The sequence below is a fragment of the Stegostoma tigrinum genome, chromosome 30 (assembly GCF_030684315.1).
Source record: "Stegostoma tigrinum isolate sSteTig4 chromosome 30, sSteTig4.hap1, whole genome shotgun sequence".
Taxonomy (NCBI): domain Eukaryota; kingdom Metazoa; phylum Chordata; class Chondrichthyes; order Orectolobiformes; family Stegostomatidae; genus Stegostoma; species Stegostoma tigrinum.
In genome coordinates this window covers 6,559,638-6,574,541 of record NC_081383.1, presented here as the reverse complement: position 1 = coordinate 6,574,541, position 14,904 = coordinate 6,559,638, and the positions used below count along the sequence as shown (strand labels likewise).

Genomic DNA, 14,904 nt, shown 5'->3' with positions numbered 1-14,904 from the left:
GTTCACTGATGTCCTTTTGGGAAGGACATGTGCTTCTCTTAACGTACTGGCCAACACAGCAATGTGGTTAACTCTTAACTGAAATGGCTTAGTAAGTTGTGGAAGCTATGGATTGATGCAATTTATTTTCTTTTGAAGTGCTTCACAGCCAATTGGTGCCTCTAAAGTGTATTCAACTGTTGTAATGACAGCACAGCTGCTAATTTATGCAAAGCAAGCTGACAAACAGCAGGGTCATAATGAAAGCAGAAGTTGGTGGAGAAACTCAGCACATTTTTCAGCATATATAACAAGGTGTAGAGCTGGATGAACACAGCAGGCCAAGCAGCATCAGAAGAGCAGGAATGCTGACATTTTGGGCCTAGACCCTAATTCGGAACCCTTCACTCAGCAGCTGCTGTTCTTTGTTTTGTTTCAGCAAGGTGGTAATGACTAGATAATCTGTTTTAATGGTGTTGGTTGAAGGTTAAATGTTAGCTCAGATACGAAGATGAGCTGTAGAGTTTTATGTTGGGATTTTGTTCATGGGATTTTTATGTTGGGCGAGTAATCTTAGCTGAAAGCTAACATTTGAGAGCAACATCCCTCAGTCACTGCATTGATAGAGTCAGCCCAGAATTTCATGCTGACATCATGTGTGAATTGAACCCACAACCTTTCGGTGCAGGTAGGAGTGCTGTCGCTTGATCCAGAGCTGATGTTTCTATTGTGTTTCTGTATCAAAAAACAAGATTAGTATACGCCAGCCAAATGCATTGCCACAATCTTCTGTTCTGGATAGAACGATATCTGCTGCACTTTGTCTTTTTTTTTCCTGCCTTTTCCAAACTTATCAATCTTTTTCACAGTAATACCATACTATGATCTGAAGGCTTTGCTGATGTTTACCAAACACTTACTGTGGATCATGTTTCAATGTGTTACCTGAAATGTTCTGGATGTTCTATGCTAAAGGCACTATATGAATGCAAGTTGTTTAATGTACACTCATTACTCCTACATCAGGAGTACTCACAGCTCACCTATCAATACTGTTTGTCTATGTAGGTTGAAGTTGGGAGATTGGAATTAGACTTGGCTGTGATACTTCCACCGTTAAATAGCAACAGGCGTTCCTGACTAGTTTGTGCTGAATAGTTACATTAAACATTGTAGAGTAGTCTTTCCCAGCTACATGCTATTGTGTACCTCTGAGGTTTATAGGATGCAATGAGTTTTCCATTCAAGTGCAATGAGCAAAAGGATCTTGGCACAGTAGAAAAGCAGCTGAAAAGGGGAGGGGGTCACTGAAGTGACAGGAAGGTTTCCAGATCTTCCTCCCCTATGTTATAGATCCATCCACCTACAAAGATAAAGCTCATGCAGGAAATCTGATCTGTCGAGGATGTGGTATGGTTTTACTGATGGCTGAAGAGACCAATGTGCGAGACCAATCTGGCCCATAACAGAATCCTAAAAACAGTGATGAAAGTGGAAAGCTAACATAGACTGAGAGGCACCTGCTTCTCCATTCTACTGAAACCATAAATGTAGGATAAATTGTGTAAACCATCTGGCCCTTCAAGTCCACTCTGTGTCATTTGTTCAGATCGTGGCTTGTCTGATAGCCTTCAACTTCACTTTCCCTCTCACCTCAATTCCCTTGCTGACTTTTTAAATATGTTTATTTAAGCCTTGAATATACGTAATGACCCAGCCTTGACAGCTCTCTGAGATAATAAATTCCACGCAAAATGTTTTCTGTCCTAAGTGGATGGTACTAAACTCCGCAAGAAGAAATCTATCTAGTCCCCTATGAATCTTGTAGCTACTTGATTGAGTTGCAATAGATGCAGACATGGGGCAAAGAAAATTCCATAGTAGTTCAAACACCTACGGGGAGTTAAAGGTGCCTTTCCTCCCAAGGCCAACAGTCCTCAGTATACATGATCACAAATTTCTTGTATGGTATACCTTTAAATATAATTTTCTAAATGAGTTGACTAGTTACTCTGCTGTCTGCTGTTGGTGATGGTTGATGGAGAATAGTTGGCCAGGACAGTGGGAGGATGTTTTACCCTCCTTCAAATAGTGCTGCAGGATTATTTGTGTCCATTCAAACCAAAAGAACAGTAAAGCCCTTCGGCCACTAAGCCTGCACTGAGTCCTGACACTTTTCTAAACTCAAAAAAACTTAAACGTTGTGATTTGTGTCTGCTTCTACATTCCACGCACCTAGGACTCTGTTTTAAGCAACAAAAGCCTGCCTCTTATTATCTCCTCTAAACTTGCCCCCTTTTCCCTTAAACCTATGACCCTAGAGAGGACAGGTTCGAGTAGGTTTTTCCTTGTTGATTCTCTCCTCTCTAGCCACAGGCCCATTTTCTTTTTCCAGATGTGTCCTTCAGAGCTCATTCATTAGTAGTGCTAGTGTACCACCCTCGGTGATGAGCATTGAAGTTCCCTTCCCAGAGTACCTTCTGTCATCTTGCGATCTATAGTGTTTCCAAGGGCTATTCAACATGGAGCAAAGGTTGTTGAAGGAGGGACAGTAACATAAAGCAGGTGATAATTAGAACTGCAGATGCTGGAGAATCCAAGATAACAAAGTCTGGAGCTGGATGAACACAGCAGGCCAAGCAGCATCTCAGGAGCACAAACGCTGACGTTTCAGGCCTAGACCCTTCATCAGATAGGGGGATGGGGAGAGGGTTCTGGAATAAATAGGGAGAGAAGGGGAGGTGGACCGAAGATGGAGAGGAGAGTATAGGTAGGAAGGGGATAGGTCAGTCCAGGGAAGACAGACAGGTCAAGGAGGCGGGATGAGGTTAGTAGGTAGGAAATGGAGGTGCGGCTTGAGGTGGGAGGAAGGGATGGGTGAGAGGAAGAACATGCTAGGGAGGCCGAGACAGACTGGGCTGGTTTTGGGATGCAGTGGGGGGAGGGGACAAGCTGGCCTGTTCTTCCTCTCACCCATCCCTTCCTCCCACCTCAAGCCGCACCTCCATTTCCTACCTAACCTCACCCCGCCTCCTTGACCTGTCCGTCTTCCCTGGACTGACTTATCCCCTCCCAACCTCCCCACCTATACTCTCCTCCCCACCTATCTTCTTTTCTCTCCATCTTCGGTCCGCCCCCCCCCCCCCCCTCTCTATTTATTTCAGAACCCTCTCCCCATCCCCCTTTTCTGATGAAGGGTCTAAGCCCGAAACGTCAGCTTTTGTGCTCCTGAGATGCTGCTTGGCCTGCTGTGTTCATCCAGCTTCACACTTTGTTAACATGAAGCAGGTTTCTGGTTTAATCCCACATTTTGGGTTGCCTCAGTGCCAATGTTTCCACTAAGCTGCGTGCGGCTGAGACTATTCATGAGTTATAGCCTTGATGCTATGTCCCTTTGGCGGGGCAGCAAAAACAGTTGAAGCTACAGTGCACTGAAGTGAATAGGCTTTGCACACAAAAATTATAGAAGGGCCATTGCACTGGACTGTCTGCTGAGATTGTGCTTACTTTGTAAGATGGGGCCTGAACTTTCAGCCTTTTGACTCTGAGGTGAGAATCTTGTGACCTGGACCGCAATTCCAGCTATGCTTTTACATTTGTATGCTTGTGAAGAAGAATGCCTGTGCTTCAGTAACAGGGAAGGTTGTGTGTTTTGGGAACCTGCAATATAAACAAAATCTGGGAACACAATGGTTTAATATTTGTGATGGGATCAGATATACTCTCAGCACAGAAGCTAAACCCTGCTCTGTTCTTTCTACCACTTGGAGATTTCTAGCACCTGTAGTTTTTTTTTAAGCTGAAGGCTAGCACGTTAAGTTTGAAAAAGTAGAACAAGAAAGATATGGAGGATAAAATGCATTAGTCAGAGATAGTAGGAACTGCAGATGCTGGAGAATCTGAGACAACAAGGTGTAGAGCTGGATAAACACAGCAGACCAAGCAGCATCAGAGGAGCGGGAGGGCTGACGTTTCAAGCCTCAACCCTTCAGAAATGATGAGATTATGCAGATAGTCAGTTGACCACAGAATACTTACTTGAGTGGTGAGATGGCTGTAACATATTGCAGATGTGGGAAAGGTGAATATATGCACAAAATGCTGGGAACTTCCAGCAGGTCGGGAGGGGGGCATGGGTGCGAGGGAAGCAACAGAGTCGGTGTTAACATTTCGGCTTGTCTACTTGCTGTCAGGTGATGCAATAAGATAGATAATGGACAATATAGAAAAGAGGAAAGAAAGCAAATAGGGAATGGAGGAGAGGGTACAAGAAGTGCTTACAACTGAACAATGGAGGAAATAAATGTTGAAGTACCACAGATAAAGTGAAAGCAGAAATGTTCAGTGGTAGGAGGTGCAAGTGTGTTCTATGTTGTTTCAGACTGCTCGTGCTTGGTACTGGAGGTTGAGAGTTGGTTATACAGGCGTTGATGTGAAGATAAGAGACAATAAGAAGTGATAGACAGATGGTGTAATATTGGGAATCTTGGGATGAATGGAGTGCCCACACAATATCTGGTACAAATGGCAATGCTTTGTTCAGTATGATTGCGGAGGGAACACACTCAGCTTTTGGGGTGTGGGGTGGTCATATGAGGTAGAGGTTGCAAATGTTGTTCAGCATTCCAATTCCAGACGTCCGAGATGTCCTCATTTTTCAAGGAAGGCAACTTCCCTTCCACGGTGGTCGAAAACGCCCTCGACCGTGTTTCTCGCGTTTCCCGCAACCCATCCCTCTCACACCCCCTCGTCGCAATAACAACCAAAACAGAATCCCCCTTGTCCTTATGTACCACTGCACTAACCTCCGGATCCAACACATCATCCTCTGGCACTTCCGCCGCCTGCAATCTGACCCCGCTACCAAAGACTTTTTTTCCCTCCCCAACCTTATCTGCCTTCCTGAGGGACCACTCTCCATGACTCCTTTATCAGCTCCACACTCCCCACCACCCCAGCACTTTCCCCTGCAACTGCAGGAAGTGCTACACCTGCCCCCACACCTACCCCCTCACCCCCATCCCAGTTCCCGAGGAAAAACCTTCCGCATCAAACAGGTGTTCACCTGCACATCTGCTAATGTTGTATACTGTATCCACTGTTCCCGATGTGGCCTCCTCTACAATGGGGAAACCAAGTGGAGGCTTGAGGACAGCTTTGTGGAACACCTATGCTCAGTTCGCGACAAATGACTGCACCTTCCAGGCGTGAACACTTCAACTCCCCCTCCCATTCCTTGGATGACATGTCCATCCTGGGCCTCCTGGAGTGCCACAATGATGCCACCCAAGGGTTGCAGAAACAGCACCTCATATTTCGCTTGGGAACCTGCTGCCCAATGGTATAAAGTGGACTTCGCAAGTGGACTTCGTGTGTTCATCCAGCTCTACACCTTGCTATGGTTGTTCAGCCTAAGTTTTGATTAACTGACTGCAGTGGAAACCAGTTTGACTACTTGATGGAAGGAGTGGCCAGTTTGTAAATTTAAGAAAAAAATTCTGGTCCTATCAGACAATTTATGTCTCTGTAGCTCCTGCCCATTGCATACTCGTAGTATGTATGTTCAGACAAGGGAGTCTTTACCCAAGAGCCTAGATTTTTGAGGCCCACTTTCCTATGAGGTAGAAACATGTGCAGGGTCTGCAAATGAGCAACTGGAGGATGAGGGCCTTCACTGGAACACTCTCTTACCAAGTACTTACTGTTGCCAGAAACCAAGTTTTCTTCACCTGCCTCCTGGGTGCTGGGCTTAAATATTTATAATCCATGTCAATGATTTGGATGAAGAAACTAAATAGATCATAGAACAGTACAGCAGAGTAAAGGCCCATCGGCTGACATTGTTGTGCCAAACTTTTACCCTAAACCTAAGGTCTATCTAACCCCCATCGCTACCTTTATACTATCATCTGTATGCCTATCTAATAGCCGGTTAAATGTCCCTAATGAGGCCGACTCCACTACCCTCCTCGGCAATGCATTCCACGCCTCAACCACGCTCTGAGTAAATAACCTACCTCTGACGTTTCCCCTATATCTACCTCCACTCACTTTAAAACTATGCCTCCTCGTAATAACTACCTCCACCCTAGTGGATTCTTTGGCTGTCTTCTCTATCTATACCTCTATCAAGTCACTCTCATCCTTTTTTTTTCTAAAGGGAAAAGCCCCAACTCCCTCAACCTTTCCTCATAAGACCTTCCCTCCATTCCAGGCAATACCCTGGTTAATCTCCTGCACCTTTTCCAACGCTTCCACATCCTTCCTGTAATGAGGCGACCAAAACTGGACACAGTACTCCAGATGCTGGAGCATAACATAACGGCTCTTGAACTCAATCCCTCTACTAATGAAAGCTAACACACCATACGCCTTCTTAACAACTCTATCCACCTCGGTGGCAGCTTTCGGGGAACTGTGGACATGAACCCCAAGATCCCTCTGCTCCTTCACACTGCCAAGAATCTTTCTGTTAACCCTGTATTCTGCTTTCAAGTTTGTCCTTCTAAAATGAATCACCTCACACTTTTTAGGGTTAAACTCTGTCACTTCTCAGCCCAGCTCTGCATCCTATCAGTGTCCCTTTGTAACCAAGATCAGCCCTCTGCACTGTCCACAATGCGACCCACTTTTGTATTGTCTGTGAACTTACTATCCACCGTTTCCACTCCTTCATCCAAATCATTCACAAAAATCACACATAGAAGAGAATCTAGAACAGATTCTTGTGGTACACCACTCATAACTGAGCACCATGTTGAATATTTTCTGTTCACTACCACTGTTTGTCTTCTAAGGGTCAGCCAATTGTGAATCCAATCTGCCACATTCCCTCCTTACTTTCTTCATGAACCTACTATGGGCAACCTTATCAAATGCCTTACTTAAATCCATGTATGCCACATCCACTGCTCTACTTTCATTCATGTGTTTGGTCACCTCTTCAAAGAATTGAAGAAGGCTTGTGAGACATGATCTATCCCGCACAAATCAATGTTGACTATGACAAATCAAACTGTGCCTTTCCTAGTGATTAAAATCATATCTCTGAGCCGTTTCCAATAGTTTGCCCACCACTGATGTAAGACTAACTGGCCTGTAATTTCCAGGGTTATCCCTATTCCCTTTTTTGAACAAGGGAATGACATTTGCCTCTCTCCAATCTTCTGGCACTATACCCATGGACGGTGAGGACGAAAAGATCGTCGACCCAGGCCCTGCGATCTCTTCTCTCTCTTCCCATAGAATCCTTGGATAAATCCCATCAGGCCCGGGGGACTTATCTATCTTCAAGTTCCTCAAAATTCCTAGTACATTTTCCTTACTAACACTGACCTCCTCCAGCCTACTAGCCTGTTTCACACTGTCCTCCTCTTCAACTAGATCCCTCTCAGTTGTGAATACTGAAGAAAGGTATTCATTAAGGACCTCTCCTATCTCTTTAGGCTCCGTGCACAAATTCTCTGTACAATCCTTGATTGGCTCTACCTTTCTCTGGTCATTCTCCTCTTATTCCTCACATATGTGTAAAAAGCCTTAGAGTTTTCCTTGATCCTATCTGCCACGGTTTTCTCATGCTCCCTTACAGTTCTCCTCAGCCCTTTCTTCAGCTCCTTCCGGGCTAACTTGTATCCCTGTAGTGCCTTTTCCGTTCCTTGTTTCCTAAACCTTACATAAGCATCCTTCTTCTTAACCAGTGGTCGACCTCTCATGAGAACCAAGGCTCGTTCACTCACTCGCACCTTCCCTACCTGCTAGGGACAAATATCGAGGACACACAGTATGCATTCCTTAAACAATCTCCACGTTTCAATAGTGCTCTTCCCTGGCAGCATCTGTTCCCATTTTTAGAACATAGAACATAGAACAGTACAGCACAGAACAGGCCCTTCAGCCCACAATGTTGTGCCGACCATTGATCCTCATGTATGCACCCTCAAATTTCTGTGACCATATACATGTCCAGCAGTCTCTTAAATGACCCCAATGACCTTGCTTCCACAACTGCTGCTGGCAACGCATTCCATGCTCTCACAACTCTCTGCGTAAAGAACCTGCCTCTGACATCCCCTCTATACTTTCCACCAACCAGCTTAAAACTATGACCCCTCGTGCTAGCCATTTCCGCCCTGGGAAATAGTCTCTGGCTATCAACTCTATTTTTATGTTACTCGGCTCTTGCCTAACAGGATTATAATTACCCTTCCCCCAATTATAAACCTTACCCTGCTGTATGTACCTATCTTTTTCCATGACTGTTGTAAAAGTAGCAGAGTTATGATCGCTACCGCCAGAATTCTCTCCTTACCAACAGGTCTAACACTTGGCCTGGTTCATTGCCAAACACCAAATCCAAAGTAGCCTCTCCTTGTGTTGATCTATCTAAATACTGTCAGGAATCCCTCCTGAAGGCACTGGACAAAATCTGCTCCATCTAAACTATTACAACCAAAATGTTTCTGATCAATAAGTTGAAGTCACCCATGATTACAACCCGTGACTTCTGCATCTTTCCTGTATCTGCCTTCCAATCTGTTCCTCTACTTCTCTGCAGCTATTAGGGGGTCTGTTTTTAAGAAAAAAACACCAGCAGTGACTGCTCCTCTCTTGTTTTGGACCTCAACCCAAACGGACTCTGTCGACAGAGATAATAGGAACTGCCGATGCTGGAGAATCTGAGATAACATGGTGTGAAGCCGAACGAACACAGCGGGCCAAGCAGGAAAGTTTGACGTTTCGGGTCGGGACCCTGAAGAAAGGTCCCGACCCGAAACATCAAGCTTTCCTGCTCCTCTGATATGCCTGCAGAGTCAAGCAGCATCATTCTTGAACTGCCTTTCAGTAGCTGCTATACTATTCCTGACTAGCAATGCCACTCCCCCTCCTTTTTCCACCCTCCCTTTTTCTTCTAAAGCATCTAATTCCCAGAACTTCCAACAACCATTCCTGTCCCTGGGTTACTCAAGTTTCTGTAACGGCTACAATATCATTGTTCCAAGTACTGACCCATGCTCTAAGTTCATTTGCCTTATTTGTGATTCTGCTGACACACCTCAAACCATCTCTGTGTCCACAATTCTACTCCATCGACCACATTTCTTTATTAACAACCCCACGCCCTGTTGTGTATGTTGGAAGGCTGAATAACTCATCCTCTGTACCTTAGCTAAATTTGACAATGTTACCAAGATAGATAGGAAAGTTTAGTTTTCAAGAGGAAATAAAGAACGTAAAAGAAATATAATAAAACCATGAGCCGTGAAAGCTGGAGATCGGAAACCCACAAAAACAAGTTCAAAGAATCCCCACAGTGTGGAAACAGGCCTTTCTCTGGCCCTATAAGTCTCCACTGATCCTCAGAGCATCCCACCCAGACACATCCCCCTTTTAACCCACCTAATCTATACGTCCTTGTGTACTATGGGCAATTTAGCATGCCAATCCACCTAGCCTGCACACCTTTTGAACTGTGGTAGGAAACCAAAGTATCTGGAGTAGACCCACGCAGACGCCGAGAGAATGTGCAAACTTCACACAGACAGTTGCCTGAGGGTGAAATCAAACCTGGGTCCCTGGAGCTGAGAGACAGCAGTGCTAACTGCTGAGCCACCGTGCTGCCCATAAGTTGCTTGAGAAACCTCAGCAGGTCTGGCTGCATTTGTGGAGAGAGAAACAGTTAATATTTTGAGTCCAGTGACTTCTGAAGCTCTCAAGCAGTGCCACTGGACTTGAAATATTAACTCTGTTTCTGTCCCCACAGATACAGCTGGGTTTCTGTAGCTGTTTCTGTTTTTGTGTTCTCAAAGGGATATAGTTAGAGGACAGATATTTAGTGCATTTTTAGAAGAGCACAAATCACAATTTTATTGTACAGGTATAGTAAGTGATTTAGAAGGCAAATGGAATGTTAGCGTTCTTTGCAAGGTGAATGGAAAATAAAAGGTTAAGATGTTTTACTCTAGCTAGCAGGACTTTGGTGAGAACACACCTGGAATTCTTTGGTGCGGTTTTGATCTCTGTGTTTGAGAAAGGATTTGATTGTGTTAGCAACAGTTGAGATAAGGCTCACTATTTATATTTGGAATGAAGGACTTGAGCAGAAAGGTTGGACTGGTTGGGCCTCTTCACATTGGATTTTGGAATCATAAGAGGTGATTGTACTGAAACATTAATGGACTGGATAGCGAGACGCTGCTTCCTTTGGCTGGGAGATGGGGGGTGGGGGGGGGGGGGGGGTGGTGGTGGCGGTGTGGATTTCAAATGAGGGAATCATTTTAAGAATGAGAAGCTTCACCTTTAAGACAGGGCCAAGGAGGGTTTGTTCCTGTATGACTCATTTAGTTTGTGGAAATCTCTTCCCCAGAATGCAGAGGAGACTGTGTGTCTTTGAATTTACTCAAGACTAAGTTAGTAGGCAAGGGAGTTGAGAGCTTGGTGGGGAGGTGCCTGTGCAGATAGTTGAGACCACCATCAGATCAGCCGCGATCATATTGAAAGCCTGAATGGCATTATCCTGCTTTTGGAGTCCCTTGTTCTTACGTCAGACTAGATTATCGTAGGGGCCTTTTGACGATAGAAGAGAGTTTCTTCTCTCTGATATGCGAGACAACTCTGGAATGTAAAAAGCAGATGACTCGGGTGATATTTATTGTGATCATGTTTGATGCCTTTGTATTATTCCGGACACAACAATGTTTAGGTTATAATGTTGGATGGAGTCTGATTAAAATCACTTGTTTTCCTGCACCCCTTTAAGTAAATGACATGTGACTTAATTTTGGCTCTTGGCAGGATAAACTCCTGTAGTACGAACATGACTCCATTGCAGCTAAATTTTGTTGACGTCTCCAGTCATATCAAGAAGCAAACTCCTTCAGTAACTGCCCTAGCTGAAGCTGGCTGTTTACTTTACTTTATAATCTTTTCTATGCAGCCCTCCACCACTGGCAAAAACAATGTCTCCAAAATAAATCTCCTCAGAGAAAAATGAAGAAAATAAGCCCTTTTTAACAGTGCTGCTCTTAAAGTTGTTTATGAATCACACTAATCGCACCGTGCCAATGTTGTGAGACTGCTGAACGAAGGCTCAAGCACGTTGGTTCAAAATTGCTATTCAATAGCTTGACAAGCTAGGCTGGTTAAGTTGGTTGAAGTCTCTGGAATTCATTGAGGCTGGTGTTGGAGTCTCAGATTCTGGCTTTGAGAGTCACTTTCCACAGTAACTCAAAAGTAACTTGTTCTTCTGCTGAATGGACATTGTTCTTAAAAGATGTTTAATATTTTGAGTGGCTGACTTTCATCTGCACCAACTTTTAATTTTCCTGCAGTCTGTCCCTCCATGGGCTTGTTTCCTTGACAGTAGTTTTTCAAATTAGTGTCCTGTGGACTTGCCCGTGCCATTCGCTTTCCATGCTTTCCCCTGTATGCTAGCATTTGCTTCTGTTTAAGAATGAAAATATTTTTCTGTTACCAGCATTACTTGTATATGTGTGTTTTATTCATGCATTACTTGGCGAGGCCATCATTTATTGCCCATCCCTAATGATCCTTGTCAAGGCACTGGTACACCTTTTAGCCACATAAGCCTATTGATGCAGATACAGCCATAGAGTTTACAAAGGAAATTCTAGGATTTGACTCAGCAACAGTGAAGCACTGTCAGTGTGTTTCCAGGTTAGGCCGGTCTGTGATTCAGAAGGAAATTTGCAAACAGTGATGCTCCATGCATCTGCTGGACCTCTTCTAGTTGGTAGAGGTCAGGGCTTTGGAAGGGGCATTTGAAGGAAGTTTGGCAAGTTGCTACAGTGCATCTTGTTGAAAGTACTCACCACTGTCACTCTTGAAGTCAAGAGCATTTACCCTAAATTTTGTTTTTATTCATTCATTCATGGTAGGCAGATGGTATTGGCTGGGCTAGCACTTATTGCCATTCCTAGTTGCCCTTGACAAGCTGGTGAGTTGCCTTATTGAACTGCAGTTTGTTTGGTTTTCAGCAGACTCATAATGCAGTTGGGAGCTTCCGGGAGGTGGTGTTTCCATGCATTTGCTACCTTAGTCATTTAGAAAGTAGTGACTGTGGGTTTGGGGAATGCTTAAGGAGGTATAGTGAATTTTTGCAGTGCATTTCAAATAGTACACATTGCTCCTATTGGATGGTGATGAATATGGTGCTAAGTAAGAGAGCTGCTTTGTTCTGCATGGTGTCTGACTTCTTGAATGTTTTTGAAGCTGAACTCATTCAGGCAGGTGGCAGGTATTCCGTCACCGTCCTGACTGCCTTGCAGATGCGGCATGCGTTGGGGAGTCAGGAAATTAGTTTCTAACTGCACAGTTCCCAGCGTCTGACCTGCCCTTGTTGTAGTTCAGTTTTTTTTTTTGGCTGGTCCATTTCAGCTTGAAGTTAGTAGTGGTATTATTGAACATCAGGGGTTATGGTTGCATTCTCTCTTGTTTTGAGATTGTCAGTGCCTGGTACTTGTGTGGTATGATTGTTACTGGTCACTTATCAGCTCAAATCTGGATGTCGTCCAGGTCCTGATGATTTCTACATGGGCAATTTCAGCATTTTGAAGAGTTGCAAATGGTATTGAACCCTTTGGACCTCTAGAATTTTAACTGTCTTGTTCCTGTAGTATAAATGCTATGAGGTCAGGAACCAATCAGAACACTAACTGAGAACTGACGTGCATGCTATTGCTGAGTAAGTGTGATTTGATACCTCAATCCACAACCCTTCCCTTGCTGAATTGAGTTGAGACTAGGCTGACGGGACCGAGGAGAAACTGATTGTATCCCCTTAACATACTGACACAATGTCTGAGAGTATCTCTGGAAATGTCTAATTATACTCCTGGAGCCCGTGTGATTTGTTTTAGTATATTTGGGTGGGGGAAACCCTGGAGAAGTCAGTATGTAAAGGTTGAGTGCAGAGAGCACGTTCTGAGTTGCATAATCCTGGGATAAAGTATTGGATGAAATAGGTGTTGCTCTGTAACACTGACAGGACGAGTTTGACTAGATGAATTAAGAATTGCAACTTAAAGTTGCGAGGGCAGAATGTTGCAGTTCATCAGTTTCGAAGTGATTTACTCTAGCCCCAGTATGTTGCTTTGAGGCCAAACACTGATTGAATAATAGATTAAAGATTCCTCCCTTGTCTCCTGTGTGAACTGCACTATCCAGAGGACCCAGATCTATTTCAGCATTGCATCCATGAACGGCCAGGAAGTTATGGCTTGAGACCTTAGTAACAAGGGGCAGATTTTGGCCTTGCGTGCCCTTCCAACAGCTTTTAAATCCCTCGGCGTCTTCACGCTGTTCGCTCTGCTTGTTTTGGCGTAGTTTAGTCATAGTGCTTTAATACATGTCAGTGGTTACCTCGGTAGAATGCAGAGTGTGTTTATGAAGGAAAATATGAAATGTTATTGGGGTCACCTTAGTATTCCTTATAACCATAAAGAGGCTTGCTTAGGAATAAATATTACGCCTGTTGAGGTTTAGTCTGGCCTTAGCTGGCAGGAGGTTAGTTGTACATATCGTTCTTTCAACTGAAGCTATTAAAGTGCAGTTACTCTTGTCAGATCTTGCTTGACATTTGTATACGTCTTGTTTATCTTCCATCCTTGAAAGACATGAGTCATGGGCTTTGGGAAAGAGGTAAGTTGTTTCATTTTATAGATGTAACATCTCCTTTTGAAGGTAAAATGTTGTTGTTTTTCTACTTTGTGTGCCTGTGTTCCCTGTTAGGCTGTGAAGATGCTGAATCTTGTTCAGATTCAATCCAGTACTGGGGCACATGCCAACAATCTGATTCTTCCAGTACTTGCAGAATTATAGTTAAACAGCCAACAATTTGGGGTTTTTCATGTCACACTGGCATTGAATCCAGTTGTGCATCAGCCACAGTCCCAACTTCAGCTTCATCTGAGCTAAGAACGCCCCCACCAATTCAGGACTGCCTCTTTTCATCTGTGTAACATCACCTGGCTCTGCTCCTGCCTCTGTGAGATTTGGTGCAACCTTTGTTTCTCATTCCTGCCTCTTAACATTAGATTTACCTATTCAAAAACACATGTGGCTTGTCTTCCGCATTCTACGCTTCGTAAATCTGAGTCATCCTAAACTTAACCATCTCTGTGGTCTTACATGCATCAAGTCCTGTTCATCTGTCAATCCTGTTCTTGCAGACTGGCCTTGATCAGCAGCCAAACGTGTTCATCTTTCAAAATTCTCCTTTTTGTTTTCAACTCCTTCCATGGCTCATCCCTCCATAATCCCTAGAATCATCTCTGACTGTACAGCCCTCCAATGTTAATGCCCTCCCATGTTGCCTGATTGATTTTTGCTGCTTGGCCTTTAGTTGCCATGCCTTCTGCCAAGGCCCTAAGGCTCCATAATTTCTTCCCAAAATGTTTCTACCGTGTATCTCTATTCTGTTTTTAAGATTTCTTTCTCCTTTTGGTTATAGAATCAGAATAGTTGCAGCATAGAAGGAGACTATTTGATTTGGTTTTTTTTTGTCGGCCCTCTGAAGGAGCAGTTCATTTGGTGCCGTTACCCTTTCCCTTACCCCATAGCCTCTGCACATTTTTTCCTACTCAGTTAATGATCTAATTCCCTTTTGGAAGTCTCAATTGGACCTGCCTCCAGCATACTGTTGGGCAATACATTCCAGATCCTAACCACAATTACTGATGTTTTGCTGCCTGGTTCCTGATCCTCCTACTTACAGGAGCATTTTCTCCCTGCCTACTCTGTCCAGATCACTCATGATTTTGAATACCCGTATCAAACCTCCTCTCAACCCTTCTTCTCCAAGCAAAATAGTTCTAGTGTCTGCAGTTATTCTATGTAACTGAAGTTTGTCATCCTGACTTCCCTAAAATTTTAATACCTTACCTGAAGTGTGGTTGTTGGAATTGGCCG

The 14,904-nt window shown here is 44.1% G+C and overlaps 1 protein-coding gene across 4 annotated transcripts in view; it reads left to right on the top strand.

Annotated features, from left to right (window-relative positions):
- The window catches only part of LOC125465756 (rho guanine nucleotide exchange factor 18-like), a 196,748-nt gene that overhangs the window by 129,456 nt on the left and 52,388 nt on the right, over positions 1-14,904 (top strand). The window lies entirely within an intron of this gene.